The sequence below is a fragment of the Triticum aestivum genome, chromosome 4A, assembly GCF_018294505.1.
Source record: "Triticum aestivum cultivar Chinese Spring chromosome 4A, IWGSC CS RefSeq v2.1, whole genome shotgun sequence".
Lineage (NCBI taxonomy): Eukaryota > Viridiplantae > Streptophyta > Magnoliopsida > Poales > Poaceae > Triticum > Triticum aestivum.
Genome location: NC_057803.1, coordinates 602191119 through 602213368, shown reverse-complemented (window position 1 = coordinate 602213368; position 22250 = coordinate 602191119). Strand labels below are relative to the sequence as shown.

At 49.6% G+C, this 22250-nt stretch overlaps 2 pseudogenes; both read right to left on the bottom strand.

Moving 5' to 3' along the window:
• Positions 1–12564: 12564 nt before the first annotated feature.
• Positions 12565–14656, bottom strand: LOC123084014 (U-box domain-containing protein 70-like; annotated as a pseudogene).
• A 695-nt stretch (positions 14657–15351) lies between these two features.
• Positions 15352–17219, bottom strand: LOC123082526 (ACT domain-containing protein ACR10-like; annotated as a pseudogene).
• Positions 17220–22250: the final 5031 nt, after the last annotated feature.

Here is a 22250-nt window from a genome sequence, read left to right as displayed (position 1 = left end):
CTGCCACATTCTTTTCGGTGTGCATCACATCAATATTGTAAGGAAGTTTGAGGTCCTTGAAATAGGGAAGCTGCGAGAAGGGGGTAATGTGCGTCCAGTTGTGCGTCTCACCATATCCCTCGAAGCCTTTGGCTTTGCCTTTGCCTTTGCCTTTGACTTTAGGCTTGAGAGCTTTTAGCTGAGCAAGAACATCTGCCCCCGAAAATGTTGGAATCTCGGTTACTTCATGAATAACCCGGCCTTTCGTGAAGTTCTTCTTGTCTTCCCTGTCTGGATGGTCTGGAGGGAGGAACTGTCGATGCAGGTCAAAGGCTACATACTTGCCACCCTTACTCAGCCAAATCATTCGCAGAGCCTGCATGCACACTGGGCATGGCATCTTACCACTTGTACACCATCCGCAGAATAGAGCATAGCCGGGAAAGTCATGCATGCAATAGTGCAACCAAACTTTCATCAAGAAATTTCTCTGCAGATCCCGGTCGTATGTCAACCTTGGAAAGTACCAAGAATGGTGCAAAGCATCCACAAGCGGATGCATAAACACACCTAATTGCTTCCCCGGGTAGTCAGGCCCCGGAATGATGAGCGACAAGAACATGGTCTTCCGTTGCATTAGGGCACCGGGAGGAAGATTGAGCGGAATTACAAACACAGGCCAGCAGCTATATGGATTGGACGACATACCATATGGATTCAACCCATCACCTGATATGGCTATTCTCACATTCCCAGGCTCGGCTGCTTCCTCGGGGTATTCTTCATCGAATGACTTCCATGCTTCCCCTCCCGATGGATGTACGATTTTTTTTGGATTGTACCTTATACCTTCCTTGTGCCACTTCATCATTTTGGCAGACTCCTTCGTGATGAAAAGGCGCTGCAGTCTTTTTATAAAATCAAGATACCGAAGAACCTTAACGGGGATGGTTAGCTGCTTTTTCTCACCATCCTCACCGACCACCTCAATGTACCGAGATGAACCGCACTTCCTACAGTACTTGTCATCCGCATACTCGTGCCTAAACAAAAGGCAATTCTTCGGGCAAACATCTATTTTCTCATAATCCATAGAGAGTGCCTTCATGATTTTCTTTGTATCGTACATGCTTTTCGACAGTTCATGACCCTCAGGGAGGCTGTTAGCCCATACTCCCAGGAATGCTTCGAAGCATTTCTGGCTACAGCCGTACTCAACCTTGACTGCAATCAGTTGCGAGATGGCATCCAGCTGAGATATTTTCGCACCCGCATAAAGAGGTTTCTTCGACGAGGCCAAGACCTCCAAGAAGGCCTTGGCGGTTGCCTCCGGCTCCTTCGGTTCATTCTCTGAAGGTGTCACATTTGCCGTTTCTGCAACAATGACATCATCTAGCATGTCCCTGACTCCGTCGTCCTCATATCCATCGATGCGTTGTCGCATCACCTCCTCTCTACCATGGTCCTGCTCGGCTATGTTTATCGGCGGCATGTCAAAGTTTGGCATATATCCGTGCGTGTGAAGGTGCTCACTCATGTCCGTCTGATTTCTACGGTGACGTGTGGCACATCTCGCACAGGGGCATGGTGGGATAATTCTCATTGGACGACGGAATATCTCCTTCAAATACACATCGGTTTTCGCGATCCACTCTGATGTTACTCGATTCTGACGGATAAAACCACTGTACATCCACTGATTATCTGCCATTCTCTGCTTTTTTGCAACCCACACAACATAATTAAGGATTCACTTAAATTAATCACATCAAATTTTTAGTTTCTACCGCGTTTAATCCACCTACATCTCTAATAGGTAAAGATGGGTCCTAATCCCACCCGAGGATGTGTAGATTGAGTACGTTCTCCATTCTACCCCGTTCCGAGACAAAATTTCGGCAGCACCTCCCCGCTGCTCTCCAGATACACGTCTCAGCAAATAGCCGAGAGAATGTGCTCCGGAGAACAATGGGGAGGCGCTGCTGAAATCCTGTCTCAGAACGGGGTAGAACATGGAGAACATACCCAATCTACACATCCTCGGGCTATCCATGGAAAACGCTGGACAATCCGAAAGAGCTGCGGTGATAAATATGCAACTGAATGCATATTTATCGATGCAACCCTTTCGGACGGGAGACGCCTAGGTTACGCCACTTGACTTGAGAATGAAATCTAGTGACATTATTCATAGCTCACCCTCGGCTGTAGAGGAAGTAGTTGAATAGTGGAGGGACAATCGGGGTCCAACAGCTCCTACGACGATCGCTCCACCGAGATGGAACACCACAGAACCTGCACCATGACAAAATTTAAGAACATCGCCGTCATCATCTATCATCATGTAACAATTATCGAAGCATAAAAAAATAATCATCATCATCATTTATCATGATCCAACAATCATCATCGTTTATCATCTCTTTCGCAAAAAATGGAAATCTGTCATCATCATCATCTAAAAATTATCAAGGCATAAAAAAAGCATTATCATCTATCATCAACATCATCATCTATCATCATTAACATCATAATCTATCATCATCTATCATCTATTTTTTTGCATTTCTTGCGTTTCTCACATTTCTAACTATCATCAAATCATCTATCATCTAACTATCATCATACATAATGCATGCATTCATCCATATAACCATCTATCATCATACATAATGCATCCATCGATCTATCATCTAACTAAATTAAAAAAAATGCTTCAAAGAGGGAGGGAAGGAGCTCACCGTGGGGGAGGGCCGGCTCAGGGGGGGCAGGCACGGAGGGGGAGGCGGAGGGGAGCTCGGGCTCGGGCTAGGCCGGCCGGAGCAGCGGCAGAGGAGGGCCGGTGCAGCCTAGCCGCCGGCCGGAGCGACGGTTGGGCGGTGTTGAGGGAGGAGTGGGCTCGGGGAGGTCCGGCCAAACCAAGCTCGACGAGGGCGCGGGCGAGGGGTGGCAGGGGAGGATTCCACGCGCCCCACCGCGGCAAGGGAAGGGCGGCGGCGGCGCGAGCCGAGACGACGAGGCCGGGGGGGACACGGGTGGGGCGGCTGCGGCGAGTGGCGAGGGAAGGGCGGCGGCAGCGACTGGAGAGGAAGGGCAGCGGCGGGCAGAGCAGAGGATCCGGCGGCGGCGGAGCAGGGCGAGGGAAGGGCGGCGGCAGCGACTCGAGAGGAAGGGCAGCGGCGGGCAGAGCAGAGGATCCGGCGGCGGCGCGGGTGTGGGTCGGGAGGAAGGGGGAGATGGGGAATGGGTGGTCGGGGGTGAACCGCACCGGATAAGGTCAACCTATGCCGACGGATAGGCCTGACCCTTTGCCACATCATCGATCCGTGGCCGTGCGCGCTGCTATGCCGACGGCTAAGCCGTAGGCATAGATACTTTGCGTCTTTTTTGTTATGACATATGTGTGACTCTCAGCACAATGTAAAAAATAGTCTCACCTCGCCCAAAAATAGTCTGAAGGTTTCACCGTGATAGTCCACTTCCCATGATGGATGTCGTTTTCCACCTCCGAGACATGGCGGCAGCGACGCCCGTGAGGGAGGCACACCCCGGAGTCGCGTGTTAGGTGCCTGAGCGTGCCACCATGCTTCCACAAGCATAGTAGGGCCCACCGCAACACCTGGCGGCATTTCTACCCCTTCCGGTACCCCGTCCCGTCTAACCCTGACATAGACGACCGCCGGATCTAGCTCTTTGACTTGCGCGGGACTGGGTCTGACCGGTGGACCTTTTCACCTGATTTTTGTAGCCCAGCCCATAGCTGCACCCCCCAACACCATCCCGGCCCAACCCACCCAAAGATACTCTCCGTGTCGGCCCGACGTGGTCGTTTCCCCACTTTGGGACACGGCTGCAGCCACGCCCGTGTGGTCTACCGTGTCATCGCCGTCCTAGAGAGGGGGCCACGCACCGGAGACGCGTCTCGCCTCTTCGGACATGCCACCACACCAATCCGCATGTATGAGGGCCCGGTGCGACGCTCCGGTGGCATTGCTACCCCCCAGTGCCCCCGTCCCGCCTAACCCTGTAGCGTTTGACCACAGGATCTAGCCCTTTGACTTTGCACGGACAGGCTTTGACCAGTGGACCTCCCCACCCGGTTGTGTTAGGTCAGCCCATAGGAACACTTTGGAGCAACATCCGGGCCAGACCCACAGCAAGATCCCCTTCGTGTAGACCCCACACGTCCGTTTTCCCCCTCCAGGTGCCGGCGGCGGCGCCGTCCGTGAGGGGGGCACACCCCAGACACGCGTGCCGGGCGTTTGCAACCGCCACAACACTTCCAGACTTGTGAGAGGCCGCCTACGCAAGATTTGGCGGCATGCTAGCCCCCGGAGGCCGCCGGCCACAGCCGTAGACGCGCGAAGGGCAATCCGCGTAGAGGGAATTTTTCGGATACTTCTCCATCACCAAAAATTATGAAAAAATACCATCGTTCCTATAGCACATGTGCCCACGTCGTGCAAAAAAACTCATGATTTTATCGCGCTCCGAGTATTTAGTAATATTGACGCCGCATCGTTACCGCGGAACGTCTACTACCATGTCATCGCCGTCCGTGAGGGGGGGGGGGGGCACGCAGCGGAGACGCGTCCTGCCTCTTCGGACATGCCACCACACCACCCCGCATGTCTGAGGGCCCGGTGCGACGCTCCGGTGGCATTGCTACCCCCCAGTGCCCCCGTCCCGCCTAACCCTGTAGCGTTTGACCACGGGATCTAGCCCTTTGACTTTGCACGGACGGGCTTTGACCAGTGGACCTCCCCACCCGGTTGTGTTAGGTCAGCCCATAGGAACACTTTGGAGCAACATCCGGGCCAGACCCACAGCAAGATCCCCTCCGTGTAGACCCCACGCGTCCGTTTCCCCCCTCCAGGTGCCGGCGGCGGCGCCGTCCGTGAGGGGGGCACACCCCGGACACGCGTGCCGGGCGTTTGCAACCGCCACAACACTTCCAGACTTGTGAGAGGCCACCTACGCAAGATTTGGCGGCATGCTAGCCCCCGGAGGCCGCCGGCCACAGCCGTAGACGCGCGAAGGGCAATCCGCGTAGAGGGAATTTTTCGGATACTTCTCCATCACCAAAAATTATGAAAAAAATACCATCGTTCCTATAGCACATGTGCCCACGTCGTGCAAAAAAACTCATGATTTTATCGTGCTCCGAGTATTTAGTAATATTGACGCCGCATCATTACCGCAGAACATCTACTACCGTGTCATCGCCGTCCGTGAGGGGGGGCCACGCACCGGAGACGCGTCCCGCCTCTTCGGACATGCCACCACACCACCCCACATGTATGAGGGCCCGGTGCGATGCTCCGGTGGCATTGCTACCCCCCAGTGCCCCCGTCCCGCCTAACCCTGTAGCGTTTGACCACGGGATCTAGCCCTTTGACTTTGCACGGACGGGCTTTGACCAGTGGACCTCCCCACCGTTTGTGTGAGGTCAGCCCATAGGAACACTTTGGAGCAACATCCGGGCCAGACCCACAGCAAGATCCCCTCCGTGTAGACCCCACGCGTCCGTTTCCCCCTCCAGGTGCCGGCGGCGGCGCCGTCCGTGAGGGGGGGCACACCCCGGACACACGTAACGGGCGTTTGCAACCGCCACAACACTTCCAGACTTGTGAGAGGCCGCCTACGCAAGATTTGGCGGCATGCTAGCCCCCGGAGGCCGCGGCCACAGCCGTAGACGCGCGAAGGGCAATCCGCGTAGAGGGAATTTTTCGGATACTTCTCCATCACCAAAAATTATGAAAAAATACCATCGTTCCTATAGCACATGTGCCCACGTCGTGCAAAAAAAACTCATGATTTTATCGCGCTCCGAGTATTTAGTAATATTGACGCCGCATCATTACCGCAGAACGTCTACTACCGTGTCATCGCCGTCCGTGAGGGGGGGCCACGCACCGGAGACGCGTCCCGCCTCTTCGGACATGCCACCACACCACCCCGCATGTATGAGGGCCCGGTGCGACGCTCCGGTGGCATTGCTACCCCCCAGTGCCCCCGTCCCGCCTAACCCTGTAGCGTTTGACCACGGGATCTAGCCCTTTGACTTTGCACGGACGGGCTTTGACCAGTGGACCTCCCCACCCGGTTGTGTTAGGTCAGCCCATAGGAACACTTTGGAGCAACATCCGGGCCAGACCCACAGCAAGATCCCCTCCGTGTAGACCCCACGCGTCCGTTTCCCCCCTCCAGGTGCCGGCGGCGGCGCCGTCCGTGAGGGGGGGGGCACACCCCGGACACGCGTGTCGGGCGTTTGCAACCGCCACAACACTTCCAGACTTGTGAGAGGCCGTCTACGCAAGATTTGGCGGCATGCTAGCCCCCGGAGGCCGCCGGCCACAGCCGTAGACGCGCGAAGGGCAATCCGCGTAGAGGGAATTTTTCGGATACTTCTCCATCACCAAAAATTATGAAAAAATACCATCGTTCCTATAGCACATGTGCCCACGTCGTGCAAAAGAACTCATGATTTTATCGCGCTCCGAGTATTTAGTAATATTGACGCCGCATCGTTACCGCAGAACGTCTACTACCGTGTCATCGCCGTCCGTGAGGGGGGGCCACGCACCGGAGACGCGTCCCGCCTCTTCGGACATGCCACCACACCACCCCGCATGTATGAGGGCCCGGTGCGACGCTCCGGTGGCATTGCTACCCCTCAGTGCCCCCGTCCCGCCTAACCCTGTAGCGTTTGACCACGGGATCTAGCCCTTTGACTTTGCACGGACGGGCTTTGACCAGTGGACCTCCCCACCCGGTTGTGTTAGGTCAGCCCATAGGAATACTTTGGAGCAACATCCGGGCCAGATGTTGCTGTGGGCCTTTGGGCTGACCTTACACAACCGGGTGGATACGTCTACTGCTCAAAGCCCGTCCGTGCAAAGTCAAAGGGGTAGATCCCGTGGTCAAACGCTACAGGGTTAGGCGGGGCGGGGGCCCTAGGGGGGTAGCAATGCCACCGGAGCGTCGCACTGGGACCTCATACAAGCCGCATGCCGGGTGCCTACGCCTGCCACCATGCTTATATAACCGTAGGAGGGCCACCGCAACACCTGGCGGCATTGCTACCCCCAGGTACCCCATCTCGTCTAACCCTGACACAAATGACCGCCGGGTCTATCCCTTTGACTTTCGCTGGACGTACTTTGACCGGTGGACCTTTTCACCTTGTTGTCATAGCCTAGCCATAGCTACGCCCCCCAACACAGTCCCGGCACAACCCACCCCAAGATTCCCTCTGCGTCGGCCCGACGTGGCCGTTTCCCCCCATCCGGGGCACGGCGGCATCGACGCCCGTGAGGGGGGAGGGGGCACACCCCGGAGCCGCGTGCCTGCACCTGCCACCACGTTTCCACAATTGTAGGAGGGCCCACCGCAACACCTGGCGGCATTGCTACCCCCCACAAGTACCCGGCCCGTCCCGTCTAACCTCTTCGTGACACGACGGAAGAAGGCCCGTGTGGGGGGCAATCGATATATGTTTTCTGTACATTTAAGTTAATGAAATTAGTATTGGAAAAAAATAAAAAATAATAAGAGAAAATACAAAAAATATAAAAATATTATTAGAAATCTATGCCTATGGCAAAGCCGTCGGCATAGCTACGGCCACGGAACGGTAGAGCCCTGGATCGATGACATGGCGTAGGGCGGGGATCTATGACGTGGCAAAAACCATGGGCCAGGCCTATGCCGACGGCCTAGCCGTCGGCATAGAAATGCGACCCCACGGGACCGGCGAACGATGCAGATCGATGATGTGGCGGCGCGACGAATCGATGACGTCGGCATAGCTATGCCGACGGCTGACCTTACACAACCGGGTGGATACGTCTACTGCTCAAATCCCGTCCGTGCAAAGTCAAAGGGGTAGATCCCGTGGTCAAACGCTACAGGGTTAGGCGGGACGGGGGCCTTAGGGGGGTAGCAATGCCACCAGAGCGTCGCACCGGGACCTCATACAAGCCGCGTGCCGGGTGCCTACGCCTGCCACCATGCTTATATAACCGTAGGAGGGCCACCACAACACCAGGCGGCATTGCTACCCCCCAGGTACCCCGTCCCGTCTAACCCTGACACAGACGACCGCCGTGTCTATCCCTTTGACTTTCGCTGGACGTAGTTTGACCGGTTTCACCTTGTTGTCATAGCCCAGCCATAGCTACACCCCCAACACAGTCCCGGCACAACCCACCCCAAGATTCCCTCTGCGTCAGCCCGACGTGGTCGTTTCCCCCCTCCGGGGCACGGCGACATCGATGCCCGTGAGGGGGGAGGGGGCACACCCCGAAGCCGCGTGCCTGCGCCTGCCACCATGTTTCCACAACCGTAGGAGGGCCCACCGCAACACCTGGCGGCATTGCTACCCCCCACAGGTACCCGGCCCGTCCCGTCTAACCTCTCCGTGACACGACGGAAGAAGGCCCGTATGGGGGGCAATCGATATATGTTTTCTGTACATTTAAGTTAATGAAATTAGTATTGGAAAAAAAATAAAAAAAAATAAGAGAAAATACAAAAAATAAAAAAATATTATTAGAAATCTATGCCTACGGCAAAGCCGTCGGCATAGCTACGGCCACGGAACGGTAAAGCCCTGGATCGGTGACGTGGCGTAGGGCGGGGATCAATGACGTGGCAAAAACCATGGGCCAGGCCTATGCCGACGGCCTAGCCGTCGGCATAGAAATGCCACCCCACGGGACCGGCGAACAACGCGGATCGATGACGTGGCGGCACGGCGAATCGATGACGTCGGCATAGCTATGCCGACGGCTAGGCCATCGGCGTAGCTATGCCGACGGCTACCGTTAGACCGTCGGCGTAGCCTGACGCTGTCAAACTGCCGTCGCCGCCCGGGTAGACGGGCCCACGCGATATGCCGACGGCCTGCTCTATGCCGACGGCCCCCGTCGGTATATTCGGAAAAACACCGACGACTTATCTATGCCGACGGCCCTGTCGGCATAGATGGTTATACGCCGACGGCTTTAGTTGGGCCGTCGGGGTATGCCCATATATGCCGACGGGGGCCGTCGGCATAGATATGGCCGTCGGCAAAACAAGTTTTTCTGGTAGTGATGATTGCATAAATTGTTGGGTACCTTTGCCGTTTGAGCTGTTTCCGCGAGTTTTGAATGTGTTTTCTCTACACAATTTATACCTGCAACGCGTATCCACTCCCAGGGCCCAAATCTGCGGGTTTTTTTTTACTTCCTCCTTTCCTCCGGTTTAAAAGACGCACGTGTATCCCTAGATACTCAATTTTGGTCCATATAATACAAATTTTGTATCACAAAAGTTATACCATCAGAAAATATAACATATGCAGTTTCTAATGGTGTATTCTTTTTGAGATGCAACTTCTGCTGCAATTTTATGTTGCTGCTAAATATTTTCTCCGGCGATTTTAATCAGTGCCAGGAACACAACTCCACCACAGAAGCAATTCAATTGTGCCACCACCGGAAACGAATCACCTTGGCAGCACGTACGATCTCTAGCTTCTAAGCAAGCCGGAACTAGCAGCTACAGCTTAATTTCCAAGCAAAGTTGATGAAACTGCCTCTCCAACGTATCCTAAAAAAAACTACCGTTTAGAGGGTTGAGCAAAAAACAGCCCTCCAACAGCTTCCGTATATTCAATTTCTTTTATGGGATTCCATACATTTTTTGAAACTTTCTCTGTGTTTACGGGAAGATGATCCTTTACGTATAATTTGGCAGATTGGAGATCCGCCTGAAATTTCACAGAAGACCCTCGCGCGCCTAGCCGCCATGCCAGGCCACCGCCGCACCGCCGAGCCTCCGCTGCCGCGTTGTCGGGCCACGCCGGCCCACCTCACCACATACATGCTCGTACCCACACGCACACCTGTGCACACATGTGCATCGCGCGGGCACACACACACACACACACACACACACACACACACACACACACACATGCGTCCTGTCCCTTGCCGAGCTCACCAAGCGCCTTCTTGCCATGGCCATAGCCGCCTTGGGCAAGCTCGCCCAGTCCTCCGCAACCTGCACCTCGTGCACTCCGGTGCGCCCTGCTGTTTGTGCATGGGCAGCCACAACCCACCGGTCGGCTCGCTCCAGCGAGGTCCGATGCCTCCGTCGTGCTCAACCATGGGTGCCTGCCATGCATGCCCGAGCTGACCAAAAGGTCTTGCGTATCTTCCGGCATTGCTTCACAGCCAAGAGGAACATCGTTCCTAGTGAAATAAAAGCAGAGAGGGAGGGAAACAGCGTTCCTAGTGAAAATATATCCTAAATTCTATTGTTTTCTTTTCTGATGGTGCGAGCTGCTGCTCTCATCACCATCACCCATGGATGCTCCACCTCCTATGCTCCTACTTGCCTTGTCATGCCACCAATGAACATATCCTATCTTTACTCAGAAGTCAGAACTCATCGGAAAACCATTTTTGTTGTGGTCATTGTTAACTTACAAGTTTATATACGCTATGTGTCATGGTTATTTCACTGAAAATACATTTAGGATGGACTGTGTAGGGAGGAGCGTAGTGACTACGGAAAGATGTAGATGGTAGTACGCATCAGGAATTATAGGTTGAAGTCGTCTCTGGAGGTAATACTTTACTCTTGTGTGCTGTTCTTGCTCTTGCATGAAAGGCTTACAATGATGTTCAATGCTGAGCCGGTGCACCTCTCCCATCTTATATAGAGTGCGTCAGGAGGGGTTCCATGATAGGCTGGTATTATTGCGGGTAATAGTGGCCCATGAACATCCGATTATTTCTAGCGTAACTAAGAAATAGCAGTTGTAGTTAACAAGCAATATAGTCGTTGGGTAACACCTGTGTTTAAAACGTGGTGAAAATCATCAACTGGCCGTTTGTCGTTGGGCGACGCCTCCGATAGTCGACTCGTTGTTTGTCTATCTTGGACCGTCTGGAGGAAAGATGCCCAACACGAGGCCTGACTTCGACCGGAAAGTGACCCCTGCTAGGTTGTCCCATGGTTTGCAATCTTCATTTGCCTGAGCCTTTAACTGGGCCATATGTCGGCGCCAAGCCTGGCCTTGGATGCACTCTGCATTACAAACAACGTCTGGCCCAAATCAGCACAACACAAGCCGGCTAGCGGGAGGCCAAGTAGGCTGGTTCTGGGTTTTTTTTTCTGAATAGTTTTGATTGCTTACCACATGTGTCACATACTCACATGGTTAGGAGCAAGAAAGCTTCAAGCCAAGATGAGATCGCCGTAGGTGGCTGCATCGATGCTTGGTCTGTGCGGAGCTGGAAACGCCCCATCACCATGTCAAGCTCATCTACTAGGATTGGAATTGACTGGGCATGCAATGTTTGGTAGCCATGTGGATCCATTTGCTCTGAAAACATATCCACCAATGTCTATAAATTCGGACAGGTATGATAAATATGTCGGCTTTCAGGTTAATCAACTGCAACCAATTATTTTGTTAATGACATGCTAGTCGTTATGCTTTCATCAAGTAAAATTTCAGCCTGAATAACGTCAAGATAGCAATATACTTCCCCCAATAGCAACTTACTTATTTCAGCCTCGATTTTTTTGGGTCCTAACTCTGTCCTAGTAGAACCCGGTCTATATTATTGGGTTTTCATGTAGGTAAAATTATTGGAACCTAGCTAAAATTCACAAAGCATCCGTACACACCTCAAATTATTGTGAACACAGGCCTAATGTTAACCTAACAAGCATACCAGCTGGATTTATGTCTTGCTCCAGAAGAATCAACAATTGCTCTGTTTGGCACATCTTCAACCCATGTATTGGGCTAGGTGTTCTCCGTAAGCCGGCATACATATGTTTCATACAAATATAGCTATTGGATACACTTTTAAGTGTTTATTGATAATCCTCACATAAAACTTATGTTTATTGTTATTGATTGTTTACTTAAGGGCCTGGGGTTCTAGTTTGGCCCCGGGCCACCGAATCCTCAGGACCGGACCTAGTCGTCGTGGGCCTCCCTGGTGGGCATTCCCGTGTCACTATGCTCCTCAGTTTCCTTTGGAAGTTGAAGCGAGCGGACATGGGCAGCTAAATGACTTTGCCCACACAGTTCCCACCGACCTGGTAGTACTTATTATCTCTTATAAAATGGCAGCATACGCTGCCAGTATCTACGGCAAGGATCCAACATTCACAGCTTATTTCTCATGTAACCAACCCCATCATTATAAGCCGCCTATGCTCAACCATCCAACTTCTAGTTTATCTGATTGCTGATCCATTGTGTTTTTTTAGAAACCGTGCTGATCTGCCGTAACCCCTAGCTTCGGAGAAGCCAAGGATTGGAGATAATAATGGGTGTACACATCACTTTTTCATTCAACTTGAAAACCAACCATGCCAGTTCATTCCAATTTCCAATCACATGTTAGTGAAAGCATGTGCATAATTCCTAATTTGTGGTCCTAAACAATCAGGAAATGGTAGCTTCCAATTAAGAAGGCACAGTAAAAAGTTGTCTGTATACACTTAATATAAAAGTCATTTGTTTCGCATCATAAACATGGCATCATATAAATAAAATGGAAGGTTAAAATGTCACGTTTGTTGTCGCCTTTGCCATTCTTGAATTGCAATACGAAGGGCATTGTTCGGTATCAACTCATGGTGCGCAGAGTTGAAGTAGGCCATGGGGGAAATTTTATTCCCCATTTGAAACCAGTTCTTTATGGCATCACCTTCATATGTGAATCCATCAGCAGCAATGTGTGGATCCCTCATGATCTCCTGAAAATATTATGTAAGGATGCAAGGTTATATCAAACTAAGTCAATGACTGGATCGTAAAGGTTGCAAGTGCTTAATCGGGCAAGAGAAATGTGTGGTTGCTCCCGGATATAGGTGCACCCAAGTGAATAGTAAATTCGGAAAGAAAACCAAAAATACCAAACAAGTCTGAAATTTCAGGAAATCAAACTTTATCAAACATTTTACTGCTCAAAAGTGCATAAAGCTATCTACACTGAGTTTTTTTCAGCCACAAACAAAATGAGTTCCGCTCACCAAAAAATCAAAACAAAATTACTGCTCAAAAGTTCATAAAACCTTTCTACACTGATTTTGTTTTTTGGGTGAAGGTCCTTTGAATATTTTTTGTAGTTGAAACTTTGCAAGAGCATGAAATGTTTGATCATGTTTCATGTCCTGACATTCCAGATTTTTTCAATTTTGTTTTGTATTTTTTGTTTCAAATTTACTGTTCATGGGGGTGTAGGTGCACCCGGGAGTAGAAAATCCACTCTCAGTGGAAAATCCACTCACGCGCTTCTGGTGCTTCATTTCTTTGTTTAGTTAACGGACCTGTGTCATCGGACAGATGAAAAATATTGGTGGCCCAAATTTCTGGTCTTGACACTTCATTATAGCTTGCAAGACACCCAAGACCTCCTTTGCAAGATTAGGCCGCTCCTTTCGTTCTAACCAGTAACAACGCGGTGCTAGTCTTGCCAACTCTTCAGCACACTCAGGTGGCCATTCCCCTGCAGAAGTATCAATTAGATCTGGCAACGTGCCTTCTCTAATGGCTGCCTCCACAACATGCGGAAGGCCTAGGGGACTCTTATTAGTTAGCAACCGCATTAACACTACTCCATAGGAGTAGAGGCCATGTATGCCAGGTCCATGTATCCCATTGTGCTCTTGAGCTGGTTTGTTTGGTGATACGGGGTGATAGTGGTGTTGTTTACATTCAAGTCATGAGAGATCCCAAAGTCTGCCAGTTTGCATAGAAAGCTGGCGTCGAGAAGCACATTTTCAGGCTTGACATCACCATGTGCAATGCTTTTTGGCTTGTTGGAGTGGAGGAAGATAAGTCGAGTGCAGATGTCAGCAGCGATTTTGTCATCGCACCGTAGACAGTCCTCTAGGCTTCCGTTCAACAAGAATTCGAAGATCGATGATTTGGTCTCCATGCACACTCCTATCAGGGTCACAAGGTTCGGATGCCTCATCCTACGAAGTGTTTGTACCTATAATATATTGGAAATTCACATATTTAGATGCACCATTTTACTTCTTTTCATCTGACAACACGTGTTACACTTAACGATGAAAAATACCTCGCCATTAAACTCCTTTATCTCCTCTTGCGCCTTCACAATTGAATTTCTTTATGGCTACGGTAGTATGTCATAGAAATTCATTCTAGACGGTTGCACACCCAACGAGTTAGAGAAATATTGACAAACTGCACTTGTCACTCAACCTAATCATAAATCTAGATAAAATAGAGTAGCTCTCAAATGGGAGAAGGGGAAATTTATTTATTGTTTCATACATATTAATTAGGTGCCACAAACCATCAATGTACTTTAAGCCTACAAGCAGCTATAACTAGGTCCACTAGAAATAAAGTCTGAATGCATGGCAAATGGTATCAGATTTGCTTGCATTATTACCAAAGCTCTGTAACTTGGATTTACTCCTTCATGTAGTTTATTTGATCCATAACGACACAACATGCAGTCTATCCAATGACCGGAGTCCGGGAGACAATTGGCTGGACGCAGTAGCACCAGACGTAGACCCGGTCAAGTTCAATGGTCGGCGGCTCCGGTTCTCCCTCCATCCTCAGAAGAGCAAACACGTCTGGCCGCTCCATGTCGATAATTCCAATAAGCGTCGCCGCCATGCATCACCACCAGCTCCGGCCACGCTGACTTATTTGAATGCAATTCCCTGGGCGATGAGGACGATGCTTACGGGGCCAACCAGGATGAGAGAGGGAAAATAAAGATGGATGGAACGGCCATAGCGGCAGTCGGAGTCCATCTAGCCCTCCTCCCACACATTCCCATCCCCATGACTGGTGCTCATGCCAGCATGAAGAAGGATGTGCGGATTGGTGGCGATGTCTTCTTCCTATGGAGGATGTGTACAAGTGTGTGTGTGTGTGTGTGTGTGTGTGTGTGTGTGTGTGTGGTGCACCTCATGCATTCTCCAGTGACTACTTTGACTAGCTCACTCCTAATTTTTTCCATATTATATTAGGATCTTTGCGCGACATTCCTGATCCCGGCGGACACATACGACACTCCACAAACGAGTTCCTTGACCAGCGACATATGTTTGCTCCATAACGAAGAACCTTCGTAGTATTATTATCTACATGCCAAACAAATTACACCGTACATGTCTGTTTTAAACCAAAACCTGGTAGGATACCGACTTTAGATATTTTGGTGTGACACCACATGAAATATCAACACGAGATAACATGCTTGCAAGCATGTTTGTAGAGGACAAGTTAACAAACCCAAGCATGAGCAGCTCAGCAAAGTAGCCACTGATATTAGGATGTACAAAGAAGAGGCGCAGCAAGCGAGATCAGTCCCAAACCATGAGCATGCTGGTGATACTGTCGACGATCCTACTCCTCATTGCACAAGTGAGCTTGCAGTCGTCCTCACCCAAGTGCACCCTCTACACCTCCCACTCTCCGTCATCCACCACATGCCTTCCGATCTCCGCTTACAAAACCACCATCCACCACAAGAATCACATCGATGCTACGATAATAGGTGTGTATTGTAGTCACTAGAAATGGATGGTCATGGGTGTGTATAGAGATGCAGCTTCGCCGTTTCCAATGCATGCGCACCAAGAAGATGCGCTTCTCGAGGTCCTTGAGAATGAGGGTTATGTCGTGCAACACTAGAGGCCGACCCTTCCCGGGGACCTCCACTGGGTTTGCCACTAGGAGCTCTGTGTTGTGGTCCCGGTTCACCATCGCCACATGCAGCAGGTGTCGGAGCTCCACCCGTAGGCAGGAGCACAATGCGCTCTTCTCGAGCTCATCGATGATCTTCTTCCCGTTCGGGCGCACCACGAACAGGTCCACCTCGTAGTCGCCCTTTCTCCCCACATAGTACCGGCCGTAGGAGATCTGAGACAAAAAGGAGATTTGATTCGCTGATAGGAGAACCAGCCATAGGAGATCTGAAAGGAAACAAGTTGGCCATGTTTCTTATCCTCACAGGATTACCAACCGGCCAGAGAGACAGGTGGAATGTGGCGGCCGGGAATTGTTTTGCCGCAACTACCTATTATTCATTAAAGTGCATTTTATTAACTCGTAATGTCACATTAAGAGAACACAAAGCAAAACGATCATAGACCCCGGCTTTGCACAACTAAGTACCTGGATGTTGCAGTCCTTGAGTGTCCTCAAGATATCGTACAGGAGGCCCTTGTGGTGACCGCACTGCATCTGGATTAGGGTGTGCGCGGGGCTGAGGGAGTTGGCCATGGTGACCGACAGGCAAGAGCAGCTCAACTGCTCCTCTACGCCCAATATTTGTTCCATGACCTCTGTCATGTCCTCTGTCACAGACTCTATTTCGCAACTCGTCACGGAGTCGCCCAAGATGTTCTGCAGCCTTTCATAGGCCTCGTCCTTCCTACTCTTTGTGTATGGAAGTTCCCTGAAATGTATGTATCCGGATTTTGGAGATAAGAAATGTATGTTTCCAGCCCAAGACGTTATGAGTTTGTTATAAGATCTTCCTACTCTGTGTGTATAGAAGTTCCCTGAAATGTATGTTACCAGCCCAACACGTTATGAGTTTGTTATAAGATCAGTAAGATGAGGATGCATCCGGATTTAGGAGATAGGAAATGAACCTGCCATCTGTGATGAAGCAAAGGTCCATCACTCTCCCATCGGGCGTAGTGGAGACCTTCACTCTCATAATGGTGAGTTCCATCTCGCACAAGACGCGTGTCACGTCTGCAAAACATATCCATAAAAATCTGAAGCAGTAGCTGATCATTCAGGTGGTGAAACTAAAACCAACGATGCAGGAGGCCCATGCTGTCGAAGCAGCAGAATTTGAGCAAGAAGACCTGGGGCACGTGGTTATCTAGGAGGCCGGCGGCAGCAAGGTAGGAGATGTCAATGCCAAACAGCGCGGGCACAGGGCAGAGCTCAACCAGCCTCTCCTTGAGGAGGTTCCAGGCCATGCATGGTCCACCGACTCCGCTGCATTGCCGCCACCCACAGCACAATGTAGCACCACCTCCCGTACGTCCGTGCTCCTATCCGCCTTGAGGATGTTGAGGCCCAAGAGGAGGACGATGCGGCAGAGGTCACAGCCCAGGCCGATCTTGTCGGGGCAGCTGACTGTGACCATGGTCGGGTCGCCGACCGCATCGGCTTGCCGGATTTGCACCACCTCATCGTTGGGTATCCCCATCACCCCCTCCCAACAAAATATACCTCTTTTTCTTCTTTAAACAGGAGGTACTAGTACTATGAGTCTAGTGGGTGTGGTCTGGTGCGTGCATTTGTAGCCAGCTAAAAGTCACATATATATATAGGTACCGTCGGCTTCTACCAATTACACGTACGTTTCACTGAGAATACCTTAAGCTCTAGGGGGAAATTTCAAACTATATTTGAAAATTTCAAACTTCAAAGTTGGTTTCCACTGGAAGACCAGTCTTGTGTTGGCTTGTGTGGTTGTGTGCGGCCAATGTTTTACACGGGCGGGCTAGCACGGCGCATAGCTGCCACCTCCAAGGCAGCGACGCAACGGCAACAACGACAGAAATGGGGACGATGACCGATGACAGTGGCTTTATCGCAACAATGAAACAAACATGTGCCACACCCGCAACACAAGCAAGTCACGCCAAAGCAGGAAGTGCGTGCTCCGCTTTTTTGGGGCTAAATAATCAACCGTGCATGCACCATATGTGCTCCGGCGCGGCGCAGCTCCGTCCATGTTGCACTCAGATAGCTAGAGTGGTTTGTCGTGGTCTTCTTTATAAGGTGTCTGTTCAGCTTACCAAGAGGAAAGTGCAATGTGGTGAGACTACGGAAGGATTTGTTGGAATAAGCCACGGCGTGTGTGATCGGCCTCGTCGAATGCGCACGGGACGGACGGAACGCACTAGTGTCGTCGGGCTCGTCGGGCTCGTCGGGCGCGTTGGTGGCACGCGGGACGGACGGAACGTGCGGAACGCAGCAGCGTGGCGCGTGTGTGCGGGCGGTGTGTGGCCGGGTCAGGTTCGTAGGTGCGTGTGTGTGCGTGAGTCCGTGTGCGTGTGTGTGTGTGTGTTGGAGTTAGTTAGCTTGACATGCATAGGAGCTGTGTGCATGCACCATGCAGTAGGGAGGCTGTTACGATCAGATGAATCGAGCGCGTTGTGTGCGCGTCGTTGGCCGGACGGATCGCTCGCTCCGCTACGTGCATGTATGCGCAGGAGACGTGGGCGCTGCGTAGCTGTAGGACTACAAAGCCATGGACGTGACTATATATTTGTTGAGAAGAGTAATGGGGCTGTGAAGCTGGGTGAAAATCCAGTATACTGTGTGCTCCTCCTTCTTCTACCTCTAGCTACGAGAGAGAGAGCTGCGCCAACAGGATTCTGAGTGCAAACAAAACAAACATGGGGACGTGCATGTCATTGTCATGGTCGTCGTCCTCGGCTGGTCTCTCTCATCTCAGGCTAGCTGCGTGTGTGTCTGCACACGCCAATCAAATCAGAATTATATGTATGGTGCTACGTCATCTTCTAGTGTCATGTTTCCTGGATCATTTCATCATCATGTATATATACAACTCCTTCCGAAAAATTTGCAGGGGCACGCAGGTGTTGGAGCATGCACCTGCCCAGCCCACCATCGCCGGCTGACTGCCTCGCGATCGGCAAAGTACCTGGATCCCGCATGAGGGCACAACAAGTTTTAAGTTATAATCTTTGAAATTTAAGATTTTGCATCTGAAACTTATGATTTTCTCGGTCGCTCGCATCAAGTTTCAGAGTTGAATCTTAAAGGGATTTTTTTGTTGGTCGCAGGCATTAAATCTATAATTTTGTCGGCCGGTCCTACTAAATTTTAAATATTGAAACTTTACAGAATTTTTAAAAACTCTTTAAAATGTACTTAACCTGGATCTTATTTAAAAGCACTCATCCAGCCAAACACGAATATGAAAACATAACTTAGTTCAGACTTTTTGTTCAAAAGATATGAAAGATTGAAAATCGAAAGCCAAAAAAAAAGCAGTCATGAGGGACTCGGTGCACCCATACCTATGTGTCAAAAATCCTCTCCCTGCTCCCTCCGTTCCTAAATGTTTGTCTTTCTAGAGATTTCAATAAGTGACTACATATGAAGCAAAATGTGTGAATCTATACTCTAAAATATGTCTATATACATCCATATGTGGTAGTTCATTTAAAATCTCTAAAAAGACAAGTATTTAGGACCGGAGGCAGTATGATGCATGCATGAAATGGCAAGGCGACGATTGGGCCAAGCCTAGACTTATCAAGGCCGAGCAGTGTAAAATAGTGTCAAATATTCAACTTTGGATACAAGGTGCAAGTTGCGACACACTGTCTTTCGTTTCCAAATATATTTGATAACTTCCTTCTCCTAAGGCAAATACATTTTACGTTTTGTAACATTGTCTTTCATTGTGAAATATATTTTTGTTTTCGTCGCAGAAAATATATATATTTGGCCAAGCCAAAAGATTTGAAAATTTCAAACTTGGGATCCACATCAAACAAGAGTGATATGTTGGCTTGTATATATATGAGTGTGTGGTTTTACGGGCAACGGCGATGGCAAACATAGCGTAGATCTGCCACCTGCAAAGTGCATGGCGATGGAGATGGAGATGGACAGTGGCCTTGAGTGACTAGTGATTTCAAGCTTGGAACCCGCACGTAAGAAAATTCGTCGTCATTGTCGTGAGTGACTAATGATTTTCACGGACGCGCAACAGGAATACCCAATGCATTGTATGACTATGACCTACAAAATGGCTTTGTCCGGACAATCAAACAAACGCGTGCAGCGCCCGCGCCACAAGCCAGTCAAGCCAAATCATTTTTGTTTAAAAAATCAACTGTTGGCACTAATCTTGATTTCATGTATCTGCATATTTAGTTTTGTTGTGCATGTAACTTAGAGGGTCTACGTACTAGCTAGTCGTCGGAGCTTGAATGAAGATGTGTGGAGAAGGCGAGATGTCATACCGCTATGAGATACAGCAAGTCCTGCGAGATGCCGATGGCGGCGTGAAGCCGCAGTGCTGCACGAGGCGGCAAGGTCGTGTGATACGGCACACACGTAGATGGTTGAAGCGAGACTGGCCGGCTGGACGGTGGGTTAGTTTGCATGCATGGAGTCGTCATTAGCTGCATGTATAGGTTGGTTAGTGGGCTAGCTAAAAGGTTGGTCATGTAGCCGTGCATGCGTTGAGTTTGTTTGTGCATGACCGAGTGTAGAGTTAGTTAGCAGGTGATGCATATTCTGGAGAGATTCTAGGAGGAGATGGTGTTATGTAGACGTGTGTAGGATAGTGGCCGAGTGTGCCGGTCAGCCTAGTGCGTGCGAGCGTAGGTTAGTGGCATGAGTCTGGCCGTTTGTATATATATGCTACAATGAGAAAAGAGAAAAGGCCGTGAGGGCTGGGAAAGCAATGTAGTGTTTGTGGCTGCCAAGTAAGAGTGCCTCTGGCAAAGTTTGTGTGCTCTACTTGGTATATGCGCGCGTGTGTGTGTTGAGTCTTCCCCTGGTGTGTGTTCTTGTGTGAGACAAAAGAGAGATAGAGTTGTGCGAGGCAGCTCGAGGTAGAAGAAGAAGCGGCGCTGCGAGGAGACGGTGCCAACATCAACCATGCATGTACTCATTCACGTCGCCGTCTGGGCTGGCCGTGGTTTGTCCTCCTCTTCCCTATTAACCAATCAAGTTAACTCACTCTGTAAAACCCTGTAACTTATTTATACGTGTAGCATTACTGCTGTATATATATGCTCCGTCCAAGTTGCACTCATCCTCTATGTGGCCTGCGTGGCTCTCTTGAATTTAGCACTTAGTGGAATCGAATGGAATGCAATGTGGTGGCAGTAGAGACAAGGCGTTGGCTAGATCAATATACTTGCTCTGATGTCCCTGAATGCTTTCTTCTGTTCCGGAGTAGATTATTGTCACCAACGTTCGAGTCGTCCATGATGCATGCATGGATTACATACACCCAGGTCAGCCAGGTTTTTATTTGTTTACATTATAGAGAAAAGGTTGGAAATAAAAATATTTTTCATTGAGCAAAGTCTAGGAAACATAACTCTATCAGTCTACAGATTTATGTGACATCAAATGGACATCATCATGCTCATGGTGAAAAGCATTATTCTTGTAGGTCATGATTTTGTACAACAATAGTTAGTTTGAAACAATGTCAAAAAAACTTATTGCAGCAAGGCAAAATAAGCAACTCGTTCTAAAACAGAGGGAGTATTTTTATTTTTATGGAGTGACTAGAAGAGTGGCCCATGCAAATGCGCAGGCAACACCTATAATATCTGGAATCATTACTTGAAAAACTAATTTACATATTAATATCATAATAATATTCACATTCCCTTCTATAATGTCTTAAAAACAATCGCTAAAGTTTCATATCACTTAAAATGTATTGACATCTATGTGTATGTAATTGGTAGTTATTTGGAATTTCATGAGACCATGAAACTTATTCTATAGGTACGGTCCTTTTTAGTAGTTCAAGTATGTAGAGGTCTAGATTTGGTTCTTAAACTAATGTAGAGCACATTCTTGATCATTAAAATCCCAAGACCCTCTAGATTCAATCAAATACCCAACTCTGAAAGGCTTTGAGGATGATACACCACCGATTAACACACATCGCAATCCATTAAGGAGAAATGAATGAATTTAAAACATTAAAATTGAATATAAATTTTGGTCTTATATATTTAATGAATACTTGGAAAATATATAACATGATAAAAACAAAAAATATCCAAACTGTTTGACACCAAAAGTAATAACAAACAACGATAGTTATTGTGTTATTATCTCTCTACGCGCCAGGGGAAATAAATATTGTGGGCGTGCCGGTGTACTAAGTACACAAATAAAATCAGGAAAACTTGTATTTTATTAATCTCTCATCCGAGAAACAAAATTACAAGCTTCCATTACATAAGCGCTCCATGGCCTGCTAGCGCGGCCGATATGACTTGAGCGATGTGAGGTTCTGGTTCACGGGGCCTCGGAAGGCTCCCGATTAATTACATCCGCGAGTCAAAGTCGCGGACCACCTCCGATTAAGCTGCTGCAATGGTCGTCGTCTTCAAGTCTCGTCTTCTCCATGTGCTCGGTGTAGATGATAGTGATGATGTGGTGGAATAGAAGAGTGGAGCGGTACGTCCGTCGCTCCAGCGATGCTTAGTCACATCCC